Here is a 14,640-nt window from a genome sequence, read left to right on the forward strand (position 1 = left end):
TAGGCAGGTATCCTAACGCTGAGCTGAATCTTCAGCATCTAGGCTGATTTTTATATTATTCTTGACTTGCATTTCATCATTCTTTTCTTGAGTTTTTATGTGATGGGTTGTTTTAAATAGGTTTGAGCATATCAGTTTTTTCTCCTAACATGTTATCAACACTCCCTTTATATTGATTCTAGTCAATAATTTAAAAGCGAGTTAATCTCTTTTCCAGTGTTCAGAATGACATGTCCAATGAAATTTACTCTAAAGACCAAAATATAGTCTTGGAATTTTCCCCTTAGTCCTGAGCATTTACCAGATGCCACCTCTACCTGCTTCACTTTTCAGGTAGGAGAGAACAGCTGTCTGCCTTTCCTGTCAGCGTGTTAGTCATTTCTGAGATGCCACTTTGAGGAATGCAGAGTGGAGAGCTGGGTTGAGTGCAGTCAGTGTTTGTGTGGGAAGGTGTGCTGAGCTTTTTGAAATGACTGAGCCAGGAGCAGGAACTGGCACATTCTTGTTCTAGTCTTGTGCTGATTCAGAGCATGACTCAGACAGCCTCTATGTGGCGGCTGCAGGCAGAATGGGCACAGCCAGTCTTCCTTCAAACATTGCAGTAGACTCTTTCTCTAGAATGTTGACATACCGTTGACTAGCAAAGACAGGTGGGAGGTAGGCTACCTCTGGAATTTTAGGCCTAGGAACCACTATCTTCTGCCCAATTACTTGACCTTAAATTTTTATTTTCATGTTACTTCACTTATGTCATTGGCTAATGACATAAAAAGAAATTTGCAGCCTCTCTAGGAAACAGCTGTAGTTAGAAGATAAAACCAATCAGTAATGAAATAGAATAATTAGTACATAAATTGTATGAAGCTAAGAAACCAACACCAATTTAAAACTACCATTCAACTCTAGTGGTGGATACCTATCACTATACATCTACAGAAATCCATAGACTATAACAATACTGCATTTTTTCTACCGTAATGTACCAATTTCCATTTCCACTAGCAGGATATAACAGTTCCAGTTGCTCTGTTCTGTATTAGCCACACTAATTATGATATGGTCAATCTCATTTTTGCCCTTTTGGTGGCTATGTGTTGGTATCTCATTATGGTTTTAATTAGAATTTTCTGATTATTAATGAATTTTTCTATTTTCATATTTATTGAACATTTAAATATCATTAACATAATCAGTAAGTCCTAGTGTAAACTATGGACTTTTAAATATTTTAGCTTATTATTATTTTTAAATTTTATGTGTAAGAGTGTATTTCTTGGCTGGGCATGGTGGCACATGCCTTTAGTCCCAGCACTCGGGAGGCAGATCTCTGTGAGTTCAAGGCCAGCCTGGTCTACATAGTGAGTTCCAGGTCAGCTGGGGCTACAGGGAGACCCGACCTCAAAAAGACAAAAAAAAAAAAATAAATAAAAGAAGAGTTTATTTTGGGCATGTATGTAAGTGCACCGGTGTTGTACAGTGCTCCTGGAGGTCAGAAGAGGGCACTGGGTTCCCTGGAGCTGGAGCTAAGGATGGTTGTTAGCTGCCATGTGGGTGCTGGGAACCAAACCCAGGTCCTCTGTAAGACCATCTAGTGCTCTTAACCGCTGAGCCATCTCTCTAGCCTTAAACTATGGACTTTAATGGATAATAAAGTATCAGTATTCCTCAGCAACTATAACAAATATGCTGTAAGGATAAAAGAGGGAAGGACATTTATGAAAATTGTTTTTCCTACTCTATTCTTATGTAAACCTAAAAGTACTTGAAAAATTGAAGTCTATTAATTTTAAAAAGGAAAAGTATTTCAATGTATAAAGTCTGTAACTAACTTATAATTTGCATAAAAGCTTGGTGCTGGCTCAAAACTGCTGAATTCAAAAACAGGAGTACAACTCAAAACAATTTGCATTTTTTTACATAGAAGAATAGTATACATACAAAAAGATACACAAACTATCAATATACAGCTCTTTGAATGATCACAAAGCGAGTACACCCATGCAACTACCACTTACAGGAAGCACCAAAACATTGCCTACGCCTCAGAAACCCCACTTAACCAGGAACTTCAAACATCATAGTTTTGTCTGTTTTTGAAATTAATACGTCATGCAGTGTCTAATTTTTTGGGTGTCTGACATCTTTTATTCTACACTGTACTAATGAAAACCGTCCACTGAGTCTCATGTAAATTATTTTCATTAGTTTCCCATTGTGTAAATATGTTAAATTTATTTATTCTGTGTGGATAGTATCTGAACTCTTCAAGACTTTGACTATTATGAAAAATGCAACTACAAACACTCTAGTGTGTGTCTTTTGTGGAAAGTGTACACAAAATTGCTGTTGGACGCATGTACATTTAACTTTAGTAAATGACACCAGGTTTTTCATGGTTATTGTACCAGTTTCCATTACTACCAACAAAGTATAAGTTGTCTAGTTGCTCTACATCTACACTACATAGAAGTGTAGATGGTCAGTCATTCAGATTTTTGCCCTTCAGGTAGGTGTGTGGTGGTATCTCATTGTGGTTTTCATTAAAATTTCCCTGATTACTGAGGCTTCCTATTTTTTCATGTCTATTGGTATTAAATACTCTTTTTATAAAGTACCTATTCAAATCTTTTGACAATTTAAATTGATTGTCTTTTCCTTATTCATTCCCTTTATCAGTTATATATTGTAAATACCATCTCCTAGTTTGTGGCATCCATTTTGACTTCATTAAATGCCTTTGATAAACAGAATTAATTTGGGGGGGGCGTCATTTTGAGACAGGGTCTTCCTGAAGCCCCAATTGGTCTGGAACTCACTATGTAGACCAGGCTGGCCTTAAACTCACAGAGATCTGCCTGCCTCTGCCTCCCGAGTGCTGGGAGGCATGCACCACCATGCCCAGCTCAATAAACAGAATTAATTTTAATATAGTCTACCCAATTTTCTTTAGTAACCAGTTTATGTTAAGGAATCTATTTCCTAAGGTCATGAATATATTTTCTTTTCTAAATCTTCTAAATTATCATTTAAAACAATGACCTCCAACAACCTGTTCACATTTGCCTCTAAACTCTCTTGGGATGATGATAATGATGATGATGATGATGATAGTGTGTGTTGTGAGAAAATGGTGATGTTTCGTTTTTCCCATATGACTATCCAATTGGTCTATTACTGTTATTAAAAAAAAAATCTTGGCCCTGGATGTAGCTCAGTGGTAGAGTGCTTGCCTACTACACATGATCTTGGGTTCAATTCCTTGCACTGAAAAAAACAAAAAAGATAATTTACCCCAATTCTTTGCAGTGCCACCATTTTCATAAATGAAGTCTCTCTATATGCATGAATACGTTTCCAGCCTCATTTTCCACTGTTTACTTACTGTCCTTGCTCCATGCTGTCCAGATATCAAGTTATCCAGTGGGACAAATTATTGCCCTTTGTTATTCTTCAATGTATCTGGGCAGTTATTGGGTCTTTGTATTTCCAGTTAAAATTCAGAACCAGCTTGTCAGTTACAATTACACACATACATGCACAAACATGCTTGTATCTGCTAAGAACTTTTTTATACTGAAATTGCACAAAATCCTTATACTTACTTGAGGGAAATTAACATCTTTAACATATAGAGTCTTTTAATTCATGACCTCTTTCTACGCTTGCACTTACAAAAGTCTAGGGTTTGGAATAATGTTTTATAGTTTTATGTATTTTATAGTTCATAGGTTTTTATAAACATATAGTTTATATGTCTTAATGTTTATAGTTTATATATTTGCTTTACAACATATAGTTTATATGTTCTTTAGTTTTCTTTGACTATATGTTGCCCTGGTTGAACTCCAGCTTCTGGGCTCAAGTGATCTATTTGCCTTAGCCACTTGAGTAATTGGGACTACAGGTTTATGCCACTATACCTGGCTAGTAGTTAATGTATTATTTGAAATAATATCCATTGAAATTTCATTTTCTATTACAAGCTTAATGGATTTTTTTTTTACTACATTTATTTTTTGTTGTTTTTTGAGACATGGTCTCCCTTTATGCTAGCTAGACTGGAACTCGCTATGTAGACCAGGCTGGCCTCAATCTTGATGTAGATCTACCCACCTCTGCCTCCCAAGTACTGAGATTAAAGGGATGTGCCATCATATCCATCTATATATTGACTTTTTATGTAGCAAACTTGCTTATGTTGAATAATTTGTTGAAAAGTTCTTTTTGATTTATTAATTTTATTTTATTTTATTTTATTTTATTTTATTTTATGTGTATGAGTGTATTGCCTGCATGCACCTAAGTGCACCCATGTCATGCAGTGCTCTCGGAGGTGAGAAGTGGACATCGTATTCCCTGGAACTTAAGTTACAGATGGTTGTTAGCCACCACGTGGGTGCTGGAACTAAACCCGGATCCTCTGCAAGAGCAGCCAGTGCTCTTAACTGCTGAGTCATCTTGCCAGCCCTCTTCTTGATTTTTGTATTCTCATTCATGTCTTCTACAAATGTGGAGCTCTATTTTTTCTTTCCAGTCCTTAGACATATTTTTTTCTTGCCTGATCACACTCTCTGGGGCCCTCATTACAAGCATGAAGAGAAGTGAGGGCAGCGAGCATTCTTATTATTTTGAATTTTAATGATTTTGGGGGGAGTGCTGGGGATTATTCTCAATTAGAAAAAAAAATTATGCTTATGTTTTGCCTGCATGTATTTAAGTGCACCCATGTTGTATAAGGGCCGAGGAGGCTAGAAGAGGGCATTGGATCCCCTGGAACTAGAGTTACAACCACTCCAGGGGTTGTTATTGTCCCTGAAACCTGAGTCCTCTGCAAAAGCTCTTAAGAACTGAGACATCTCTCCAGCTCCTATTCTCAATTTTTAAGGGAAAAAATTTTAACAGTTCACCATCATATTCATCATGAGTTTTAAAATTAGAACCTTTATCAGATGAAGAAGTCATTTTAACTGTTAGTTTCCTCTTCTTTTGTGCAGTGCTGGGGATGAAACCCAGGGCCTTTTACATTCTGGGAAAATGCTCTGCCATGGAGCTGCAAACACACTCCTAATTTTTTTTGTGTGGTTTTTGAGGCAGTGTGTCAAAGTTGTCTGACTTTCCAACTCACCATCTTTCTACCCCAGATTCCAAAGTACTGGAATTACAGACATATGTCTGGCTTTGATTTTCCTTTTGGGGGGAAGTACATATATATGTGCATGTTGTATGTACATATTTGTGTAGGTGTGTGCATGTGTGTTATAGGTCCATGTGTGTGCCTGTGGAAGTCAGAGGTCATGATGTTAAGTCTCTTGCTTAGCTGTCCTCCATCTTATTTTTTCCAACAGGGCCTCTCATGGATTTGGCTGGACTGCTTGGCCAGCCAGTTCAGGATCCTCCTGTCTCTACCCCACCCTGCCCCCAATGCTGAGGTTTTAGGCATGAATCACTGTTGGGGGTCTGAGCTAAGGTCCTCATGCTTGCAGAGCAAGCACTTTACCAGCTGAGCTATATTCCCAGACTCTACTTTTTCTTTTATAAAAGCATGAATGAATATTAAATCCCAGCAGAGGGGGAGGCTATGCTCCCCCGTGCATGTGTGTGTGGAAGCCAGAGGTCAACCTTGGAGTCTTCCTCTCTGTCCACCTTATTCTTTTGAGTCAGGGTCTCTCACTGAGCTAGATAGTACCATTTCAGCTAAACTGGTCAAACCCAGGTCATGAGGCTTGCATCATCAGGCAGCAAGTGCTTTTACCAGCTGAACCATCTCACCTGCCCCAGACCCTGCTTACTATGTGCATCCAGGGGACCTGAACTCAGGTTTTCCCAGCAAGTACTTTACTTGCTGGGCCATTTTTACAACACGTTAATCATCTATTTGAATGACCATGTAAGTTTTTAATTTTTTATTCTGTAAATATGTGATACGGATTATGTAAGACTAAACCAGTTTTGCACTCCGTAATAAACTTAGTTCACTCATTCTTTTTTATACCTTTTGAGATTTGGTTAGTTTATTTAAAAGTTTAGAAAAAGTAGCTGCGAGTGGTGGTGCACACCTTTAATCCCAGCACTCAGGAGGCACAGGAAGGTGAATCTCTGTGAGTTCAAGGCCAGCCTGGTTTGCATAGTGAGTTCCAGGCCGGCTGGGGTTACAGGGAAACCCTGTCTCAAAAAAAAAAAAAAAAAAAAAAAAAATTAAAAATTTGACTCTTTAAGTACAAAGTTGATAGAGTGCAAGATAAGATTCTGTGAGCTTAAGGGTCTGTTTATGGCATTTTTAGCACTAGCAGGGGTTAGTAGCTGTGATGAAAAATAGGAAATTTTTCCAAGACAGTTTTTAATTTTCCTTGCTTTTAAAAGTAAAGCTAGGAGTTTTGAGGGATGACTCTGTAGTTAAGAGCACTGGCTGTACTTGTAGAAGACCCTGGTTTGATTCCTAGCAACCATATCAGTTAGCTCACAACTGCCTGCAACTCCAGTTCCAGGGGATCAAACTTGGCTGTACTTGTAGAAGACCCTGGTTTGATCCCTAGCAACCATATCAGTTAGCTCACAATTGCCTGCAACTCCAGTTCCAGGGGATCAAACACCCTCTTCTGGCCTTCACAGGCACTGCGCACATGTGGTACACACACACACACACACACACACACACACACACACACAAACACATGCACACACAAAGTAAAGCTAATAACCATCAAGTATTTCTTACAAATCCATCATAATTTGAAGATAGGAGTGCTATTCTTAAATTTTGTTAGCATATTATATTCACTTTATAGCAATAAAACCAGCAATCAAAACAAAAAATTTTTTAAAATGAGCTAAATATATAATTAGGATAGCTCTTTCAATGTGAAGGAAAACTGAAGCTTATCTTAAACTGTTATATTCATCCAGGTGCTCAGCAGGGTGAAACCACCCAGAAAAGCTGGACATGGGTTCCCAAACTCATGCCATGCTCTTTAAGCCTTTCTATGTCTGAATAACGAGATCCTCTATTCCTTTTCTTCCATATCTATAGGTAAGCATGGGCAGCATGAAAGGATAAATATCAAAGAAGTAGCACAATGTTCTATCAGGAGATGAGGGCATTGCCCAAGGCTATTTCACAGATTGGTGCTTGTCAGAGACCGGAAATGTTCTAGATTTGCATTATTATCATGAAAAAGAAATAGCCAGGTTACTCTGAGCCTCAGAGAATTTATGAGAGGAGGGTGAGTCAAGAATTAATCACTTTTCCAAAGTCTGAGTGGCTCTCTGTTCAGTGGCTAGCTGTGAACGGCCCATTCTCTCTTCTTGATGACTGATGAAGCACACAGGCTGAGCAGGACACACCTCCCCTGGAGTTTCCATTTCTTGTTGCTTCCACTCTTTGGGATGCTCTTGTGTGCAGTAAGGCCACACATTGTTTACACCTTATGTAAGATATAGCACAAATAATGCAAGTATGCAGCAACCAAAATTCTGTTTAAGTCTACTTCTGTAGCGAAATAATCCTTTAAGGTTGTTGGGGTAAGTCAGGAGTTCCTGGAATGTAGAGCATGGCCAGAATGGAGACCTCCTAGTGAGGACAGCAGGAAACTGGCCCACTCCATTCTAGATACACTGTCTCTTACCCAACAACCCCCAAGCAAAACTATTAGGTCTCTAATTCTTTAATCCTAACTGGGTCTCTTATAGATCATGTGACTGGAGGACAGGACAAAGGCCATGTAGCCTTAGAAGCCCTCTCCCTCCCCCTACCTTTCTATCTGCCAGAAAACCAACCCCACCTCTTTGCCCATGAAACCTTCCTATATAAACCTCTGCTTCTGCCATAATAAACGAGCTGTCCATTGACACAGTCTTTACTACCATACCTGCCACTGCCTGAGGCCCCTCTCACCCCATCAGTCTCTCTCCTCGCCCCAACTATCTGTGATGGGGGCCAGTGCACAATGGTCTCCCAGTAGCAGCAGAGTTTGGGCTGAGGGGAAGACGACATAAGGTAAGAGGGGTTAGGAGAAAAACTGGGCATTCCATGGACATCCTAACAAAATCTTCTCTAGGTTGTCTTCAAAACCCCATCTCCAAAGCATCAGACAGTGGGTGCTGACAAATCAGACCATGCTGTGTGTGTGTGTGAGGTCTCTTGGTCCTTGTCTTCTTGCATATAAATTCAGTCAAAACACAAGGGCAAGCCTGGCGTGGTAGTGCATGCCTTTAATCCCAGCACTTGGGAGGCAGAAGCAGGCGGATCTCTGTGAGTTTCAGGCCAGCCTGGTCTACATAGTGAGTTCCAGGCCAGCTGGAACTACAGGGAGACCTTGTCTCAAAAAGACCAAAAAAAAAAAAAAAAAAAAAGACAAGGGCAGTTTAAGCAGAAGTATATTTAGCAAAGCAGCAGTTTATTTAGTAAAACCAAGCACAGTACTCCAAAGAGAGATTGGGGTAGATGTTCCTAGGGTATGGAGCAGCAGAGGGGGTTCTATGTTATGAATTTTAAAGTATGAGATGGGTAGTATATTCATGAGGTAAGGTAATATTTTTTCTGTTCCAAATCATGGTAGACTGCATCTTCCTTTGATCTTCCATGATCTCCACAAAAGGGGAGTAGTGTCAAAACTGAAATGTGATATTATGACATGCATCCCCATAATGAAGATGCAGACCCTTTGTTAGTGAGGGCGAATGCCCTGGCGTCTTGGTTTATGATATAGTGAGAAGAACTTAACTGCAGCTTCAAGGATGTTTAACCATAAAGGGGCATTCTGACCACCAAGAGACATAGCTACCAAGATGTAACTGGAGTTTTTGTTAGTTATCTCATATCCAGCTCCTGGTCTACAGGGTAAACTGTGGTGCTCCTTTCCTGGAAGGATCTTTTTAGATGTCACCTGTACCCAACAACTTATTCTCTTACAATTATATACATAAGAAGGATATGTGAAAGGGCAACAGTGCCTTGGGTATGTTCCTCAGGGGCAGCTTATAGTGGATGCCTACAGAATTTGCCAAGACCAAGACTGCTTTTGTCACATTTTACTAGAGTTGTGTCCTTCCTCTCATTTGATCAGCTGGTCTATCTTGAACACAAATACAAGTTTCTGTATCGAAACAGTACAAGTTTCTGTATCAAAACAGTACAAGGTTGAAGTCCTGGTTTCTCATCCCTAGTATTCCTGACCTCACCATTTTAACCCTAGCAGTCCGTTTAACTCTAACATTTGTTTTCACCATAACAATATGAACCAGGAGCAATGATACTAGCAGGAAAATGATCCAACCACACATTTATAAATCCTTAGGATAATTTTTTTTCTTTATTGTCAAGGCTAGCCTTGAACTCCTAGGTCTTGAACTCCTGAGCTTCCTGCTTCAGCCTCCTGATGGCATTATAGGTTTGTATTAGTATGTCTGGCCCAATACCCATTCTTTTAATTCCCTACAGTGTGTTTCCTTCTTCATGACCCAACAAGAATGAAAAATCCCAATCCATGATGCTCTGTAAACATGTTAGTCAGTCTTCAGTCAGTGTGCTAGTTTGAATGAGAATGTCCCCTATAGCCTCTAAGTATTTAAACAGTCAGTCCCCCGTTGGTGGCACTGTTTGGGGAGGGTCACAGAACCTTTAGGAGTTGTGGCCTTTCTGGAAGAAGTGCATCACTAGCAGAGAGCTTTAAGAGTTCATAGCCACATCCCATTTCAAGTTTCTCTCTCTGTTTCCTGTGCCTGCTTGAAGACATGAGCACTCAGCTTTCTGCCCTGGCTGCCTCCTGTAGTACCTCACCTGCCATGATAGACTCTTACCCTCTGGAACCATAGGCCAAATAAACTCTTCCTTCTGTAAGTTGCCTTGGTCTTGGTAGTTTAATCACAGCAGAAAAGTAACTATGACTATGAAAGCATTATTTATAAATACTGAAATATTATTCGAACCTAAAACATCCAGGACTTGGGAAATGGCTCAGTTTGTAAAGTGCTGATTGTGTAATCAGGAGGGATCTGAGTTTGGGTCCCTAACATTTACATAAAAATTCCCGAGTGGCAGTGTGGTCCAGTAATCCCAGGAGTGGTGAGGCAAAGACAGTCATAGTAGTTTATCACAGCAGAAAAGTAACTAATTCAGAAGGTGGTTCGGAGGGTGGGCTATTGCTGTGATGACCCTGACCATGTTGTTTTGCAGAGGATTATGGAAGCACCTGAAAGTTTGGACTATAAAAGCAGTTGAATGCTGAAAACATCGCTTAATGGGCCATCCTAGTAGAAGCATGGACTATTGAGGCCTGGCTCAAGATGTCCCAGAGGGAGATGGAAACAAGGACTTAAAGAGCAATTGGGATAGTTGGGTAAAGAATCTGGTTTGTGCATGGCCTAAGAACTTGCCTGAGGCTAAATTAAAATGTAATGAACTAATTTCTTTGGTGGAGGAGATTTCAAGACAGCATCTTGTTGAGTCAGTGGTGGCAAGCTTTGAGAGTTGATAGCAACTTGCCATTTCTAGAATTTCTTTCTCTCTTTCCTATGCCTGCTTGAGGATGTGAACAGTCAGACAAGAGCTCAGATCCTCCCAGTCGTGGCTTCTTCCCCATTCCATGCTGTAGCCATACTGCCACTGGAATGATGTAATAAGAGAGGAAAAAAAGTAGTAAACATTAGCAAGTATCATTTGTATCCACCAAAACTTGTATTCGAACAAAATCTCCAAAGATTTCCACATTCTTCAATTTAAACTGACAACCCATTATTATCTCATATTTAGGACAGATTTAAGCAACCTCACCTTCCCTGTTTGTGACCACAACTCATTTTATCCCAATTTCACTGCACAGAGGAACAACATCAACAAAGATTAGGTCTGTCTGGAGTGCAAAAGAAAACTCAAGAGAAGTAAGGTCTGTGGGTTTACAGCCTTACCTATTCAAAATTTTCCCTATTATAAACATGGTTTATCAAACTTACAAGGTGTAATCAGGTTGAATCTGATTATTATATCTCACCACTCCTAAGAAAGTACACATAGTATCTGTAGTACCTGCTTATATTATTAATAGCAGGATATTACAGAATCCTTTTTATTCAATCACATCAAAAGACCCTAAGAACATAATGTGTTTCTTATTAGAAGCCATGACTTTCCCAGAATTTAGTCCCAAATAAATGCACCCAGGATTTCTGGTGTTTGGTCTGTTGCTTATACTGCAAAATCCTGTTTGAAGCTGCAGAATAATTCATTGTATGGAGTAAACAAGTGTTGGAGTCAGTAATTTGTTATGAAAAACGTTTTAGGACCTGAGTTGTTCTGCTCCAGGACAAGAAACATGGAGAAACAGTTCCTTTCCCTCCCTCCCTCCCTCTCCATTCCCTCCCCCACTTCTTTTGTCATGCAATTTTTGGCAGAAAATGTTTGTACATGACCGAGGAATGACTTCAGTTAGGATACTGTGGTCCTGGGATGCTTCCTATATCTCAGCTTGAGCAATTATTGATAGGAAGGAGATGGGTTTTGCGTGGCTTGCTTTGAGAGCTGCTAATTAGTATGCAAATGCTTAATTTCAGCTTCCTAAATACTCTCATCTTTTTTGAGCGTGTAATAACATGTCATTTTTCACTCATCAAAATCAAGTCACTTCAGGTCCTGACTTATTCTGTTTGCTATCCCTATTTCTTTTTCTGGAAAGAATTGTCTTCCTTGAATTTGTTTTAGGGACTTTATTCTGAAGAAGGGAAGATTGTGATTATGGGCAGTAAGATGGTATTTAGTAAAATGGACTCACTGATTTGCTCGGAAAGAAATTGTCCTCATAGACAATTATTGGGGCGAGACAAAGTCAACTTGACATCTCTTCAAAACCTGTGGAAAATAGCTCTAAGGAAAAATATGAAGTGATGATATTCGTCTTCTTTTCCCCTTCTTCCTCATCCCTTTTCTCTTTCTCTTCTTAAGAGAATCATCTTGCCAAAGATTCAAACTCATTCCTTTCAGGGCAGCTTAACTGCACAAGGTTTATGCTAACTATTGCTGTACTGCAGAGCTGGCAGCTTTACAAAATCCCAAACTTGTACATACAGGTTCAAAAATTTTATTTCAATGGCCCAGAGTAGGCATTTCAGACAATGCCAACCCATAGTAAGCCTGGCCTTTATTTTTTCAACTCACGTGTAGCTTATAACTTGCAGTTTCATAGGAATCTGTTTAACAAAAAAGTGGACGTGATTAGCTGCATATCCTCCAAAACACAAATTTATATTCCTCAGTATCCTGGGATGTTGATTGCTAAGTGACAATATTCCATAAGTCCAAGAAGTCCATCTCTGTTGGTGGGTGGTATCCGTGCACTTGGAATGAATTCTACTCCCAACAGACCTTTGGAAACACAGAGGTTACATTTTCAATATCCAGCATTCATGGGAGGGAGTAGATTCATAAGTCCTAGGAGAACATGAAACCTAGGCCCAAGTTTCTGAGGGTAGAGGATAAGAAAAGAGTTCTTTCAGTGGCCCATCTCTTGATTTTAAAAGAGCTGAAAGTGCCCTTAAGAAAAGGAAATTTCACTTAGAGGTAGTGAGTTGATGTGGATACTTGATAGATGGTACAGTAATAGCTGGAAGAGAAACTTCCCACAAGAAGCAGAGCTAAGAAGACTTTGCATTAAAGGTTTACATTATTAAAGGAAAAGCGTTATCTTTCTTAATTTGTGCTAACCGAATCTAAACAGCTGGGAAAGTCTTGGAGGACTATGTGAGGGCAAACAGTCATAGTCTAAGCTTCCTTTCCAAAATGCTATTAACCGAAGTGCCTGAAAAGAAGCTCATCAATTAGAATTGAACATAGTATTTGGGGGCATCCTGAATCTGTATTACTAGGCCATGGTCAACTCATATTTGCCTCCAGAATAAACTCATTTCCTGTGAGGTGAGAACTATGCTTTTTTTGTGGATAATACTATCAATGTCCTATATATTTTTTTTATCAAAAATTAGTGATTAGCTTACCAGTTGAGGGCTGCCAGCATCATCATTAAACTCATTATCCACTGGTAATAACAAAAGCGTAACAGAGTCAAAGAGCTGGGTGATGATGCCACTGATAAGTGGTATGACTTGGAAACGAGGGTAATGGGGAGATTCCTGGAAAATAGAAAGGAGAACAATGAAACGGTGACTGCTCAAGACACCTCTGCATGTTGGATTATGCCGCTGCACTGGTCTGTACCGGGGACTGAGATCTCCTGGTCAGGAGTTTCGCATTTAGCAGGTTTAACACGAGGGTATAAATGTAAGACATTTTATGTTATCTTTGTAGTGGAGATTTGGTGTTTTCTCCCGATTGGCGAAGTGGCAGGAAAGAGATCAAGTTTCAATCTAAAGCTCAGATCCTGAATTAGGTCACAACATTTCTGGTTAGGTTAAATTCATGTATTTGATCCAGTACTACATTTATCATCAAAGCTTACCAAGGGGTGGAAGAGAAGCCAAATGATCGTACTATCCTAAGGTAGAATGCTTTTAACTCCTATTTTCCTGGCAATGTTAGAGAACTTTTCTCTTTCCACTAAAAGAGTCACCAAGAAAAACATATTTTATACCCTCAGGACTGAAACAGTAATGAAAGGCGAGGGTAGAATACTGAATTGACGTGTACGGGCACTTCAAACATATTTCAATACTGTGAAATTATCATGGGGGTTGTTATCTCTCAAACTTCAAGGTAGTTAAAGATGATTACAAGTTCTGTTGCTCAAGGATTTGCTGACATCTAATGCCTTTTTTTCACCAAATGAATTCAAGGACATTTCTGAGTTACTAAAGGATTGGAGAAAGATATAACCCCGAGCAATGCTTTTATTCTCTGTTCACAAACCAGCTCCTCTGCTACAATCCCCCTTCCTCCACCCCCACATTGCCTATCTCCTTGCTCACCATTATTAATCTCACCTGAATCACTCTATTCTTCTCTGAGGGAACACACCCAGTAATAGCAGTGAATCATGGATACTTTGGCTTCTCTAAGTCTCTAATTGACCTACAAAAATTCCAGATCTGGCAGAATAAAAGCATAAGTACTTCACTGAAGGGAGCTCTTCTGGGTTTTGTTCAGTGCATTGTTCTGAACCTTAGTTATCAGATAACCTTTCCTGTTGCCTTGTGATAGGTTTTATCACAATATTATTGGCCTTCCCCTATCTCCACATTTTAAGTACCCACCCAACTCAGTGAGGCAAACTCTTAGGGATTCCTGACGACTACGAGCTCTTTCATCCTGGGGTTAAAAATAAAAATCCTTCATGCTTAATTTTGCTGAAGAATAGTAAATAATTGCCCACAGAGGTCTCTGACAATCTCTAACTATTGATTAGTATTACATATTAGAATTCCCAATGAGATCTTTAAGTACCAGAGAAAGAACTTGAAACACAGTTAAGTATTCTCAAAATGAAATTTGTGAAATGACAGAGCAGCAGACTATCTTTATGCCACGGATAGGTCTATAAGAAGCCACTGGCAAGAGAAATCTAGAGAAGAGTTTTTTTAATATTTTATTTTTATTTTATGTGTATGAGGGTATTGCCTGCATGTATGTAAGTGCATCCATGTCATGCAATGTTCACGGAGGTCAGGAGAAAGCCCAAGATTCCCCTGAACTGGAGGTTG

Source organism: Nannospalax galili, unplaced genomic scaffold (genome assembly GCF_000622305.1).
Source record: "Nannospalax galili isolate Female #2095 unplaced genomic scaffold, S.galili_v1.0 scaffold161, whole genome shotgun sequence".
In the NCBI taxonomy this organism is placed as follows: Eukaryota; Metazoa; Chordata; class Mammalia; order Rodentia; family Spalacidae; genus Nannospalax; species Nannospalax galili.